Source organism: Piliocolobus tephrosceles, chromosome 4, assembly GCF_002776525.5.
Source record: "Piliocolobus tephrosceles isolate RC106 chromosome 4, ASM277652v3, whole genome shotgun sequence".
Taxonomy (NCBI): Eukaryota; Metazoa; Chordata; class Mammalia; order Primates; family Cercopithecidae; genus Piliocolobus; species Piliocolobus tephrosceles.
In genome coordinates, this window is record NC_045437.1 from 155,469,233 (window position 1) to 155,472,158 (window position 2,926).

Sequence of the window (2,926 nt, forward strand, 5' to 3'; positions counted from 1 at the left end):
GGAGTGAGATGACATCCATTTCACTATCTTTTGCTTTTTACGGAAAAAACTATCTCTTTAGGCAAATTTCTTACATAGTTGCTTAATCTTGTCTACAATGTGCTTTATTTAAGAGTTTCACTCTCAATTGTTCTTCAATTGTGGAGTGATCTCTATCACCAGTGACTAAAGGTAGGAATGGAATAATTTTCTCCTTTTTATGCTTAGGAAGCTATCCTTTGGTGTTAATAGAATTAAGACTAAGGAAACAGATGAGTCCTCCTGAAAGCTAAAATCATCTCTGGAATATATAAATATGTAATTTGGAAATACATAAATTTATACAGTAAAAGAGAAACGGCTAAAATCTGGGTATGTACAAATACAGAAGAATACAAATATAAAGCATTTTTTTTGTTTTGACATTAATTATTCCTTTTTTTGAGCAGATGTTGGAGCACAGAAAGCCATACCGCAAAATATGATGCTTCAGCATGCTGAGTGCTTTGAAAATTGAAAGGCCTCAGAAATAAGCCTCAGTCTAGGGTCTCCCTCTGACCTCCCCCTACCTCCCTTTCTCTCTGATCCTGTCTCTCCCAAAGCACAGAATGAAGCTGTTCTCTGAAGTTCCCTTATCTACCTAGAAACTGGACCCCCGAAGAGGAACACAATTGCCTTTTATCCCTTCCCTGAAATTTCATTAACCAGAGAAAATTAAAACTTCTATCACAGAGGAAGAGACTGAACATTAAACACCATAGCTACAGCCCAGACAAACTTCTTCCCAAACCATTGTTTGTTCTCCCGCCCCATTACATTGCCAGAGAATCATTCACAAGATAAAGTCTGCCTCTGGGTCCATTCATTTCCCACTAAAAATCTTTCACTCCTACACCCTCATGTCTCCTTCCTCCATGAAGAAGGGTCTATAAACCTCTAGGCCTCATTGGGTTATTGGGTAATCATTCTCATGCAGTTCCCCTGTGCTCTGCATTTTAAATAAATTTGTATGCCTTTTTCTCCTACCTGCCTTTTGTCATTTTCAGTGAACCTTAAGAAGGTAAAGGCAGAAGCATTCCTTCTTTGCCCCTACACAGTGTCAACAACAGCCAGCCAGGCAAAGGGTTTCAAAAACCCAAGTGGGATTAAGATGATTAGCCACATGGCTCTATTCTACAAACTAGTGGTCAGAATAACAAGAGTTTGCTTATTAGGAGGCCAAGGTGGGAGGATTGCTTGAGTTCAGGAGTTTTGAGACCAGCCTGGGCAACACAGTGAGACTCTGTCTCTATTTAATAAAAATAAAATAAAATAAAAATGTTTAAGTTTGCTTAAACATTTTCAAAGCTTTCTAAAAACAAATGACTGTGTCCATATATATTTAATTATAAAGTAATCATGTAAAATATTCAATCATGTTCAATCATCCATTTATTGTAGACCTGTGAGACGACCATTCTTTTGAATTCTCCTAGTGACTTAGGAGCTCAGTTCAATCCAAGAAAGTTTTTGTATCTTTCAGACAGCTCTAATTGTTTAAAGGTCTTCAATTTAAAGATGAAATCTAGCTTTATATAGCTCTCACTCTTTGGCCCTATGCTTGCCTTGAAAATTAAGGAAGAACAAGCCATCTTCTACAAAACAGCCTTCAAGGGTCTGAAGACATTACAGGTCTTCTGGAAATGCATTCTCTGCTCCTCCAGTAACCTGATCTGCAGTTCTCCTCCTCCATCTTCCTGTGAGCACTTTAGTTTACCGATGATAGGCTTAAAATAAGACACTCACACTGAAGTTCTCCTGGTATGGCCTGAGGCTAGCAAAATAGTGAAGGACTGACTTTCTGTGATCTGAACGCTGAACATCCATCCAGTAAAGTAAAAGCAGCTAGTAGAGTACTGTTTTAAGAATACTGGTTTTAAGGTTTCTGGCAGAGGAAAGACTTGTCGGATTGGACAGAAAAAAAAATCTTATATTTACAACAGATTAAAACATTCACGCATTTTGATATAGAAATGCCATTTTATTTTATTTTATTTTATTTTTTTGAGACGGAGTCTCGCTCTGTTGCCCAGGCTGGAGTGCAGTGGCTGGATCTCAGCTCACTGCAAGCTCCGCCTCCCGGGTTTACGCCATTCTCCTGCCTCAGCCTCCCGAGGAGCTGGGACTACAGGCGCCCGCCACCTCGCCCGGCTAGTTTTTCGTATTTTTTAGTAGAGACGGGGTTTCACCGTGTTAGCCAGGATGGTCTTGATCTCCTGACCTCGTGATCCGCCCGTCTCGGCCTCCCAAAGTAGAAATGCCATTTTATATGAATACAAGTAATGGATTAACAGACAAGCTTTGCAAGACAGAAGCTAACCAACCTAATTTTAATCGTCACCACCTTTTCAGTCAGGAGCTGGGTAACTTCCTGCCATAAGAAGCCTTAGGGGAATACAATTTCCATTGCTTTGTGATGTTAATTTAAGGCAATTATCATAAGTAGACTCCTAAAAAGTTTTGCATATTATTTGTCCTTGTGAAAGCCCAGTGCTGTTGGAGAGTCAGGATGCTGGAGAAGCCCTAGGAAAGGAATAGTCAGAATTTATGTTTTGTTTTGTTTTTGTTTTTGTTGAGACAGAGATTCACTCTGTTGCCCAGGCTGGAACGCAGTGGCACAATCTCTGCTCACTGCAGCTCCCCGCCCCCCGGGTTAAAGTGATTCTCCCACCTTAGCCTCCTAAGTAGCTGGGATTATAGGTGCACACCACCACGTCCCGCTAATTTTTGTATTTTTGGTAGAGAAGGGGTTTCACCATGTTGGCCGGGTTGGTCTCGAACCCCTGACCTCAAGTGATCTACCTGCCTTGGTCTTCCAAAGTGCTGGCATTACAGGCGTGAGCCACCGCACCCAACCTAGAATTTTTTTTTTTTTTTTTTTTTTTTTAGAGACAAGCTTGCCAAGTTG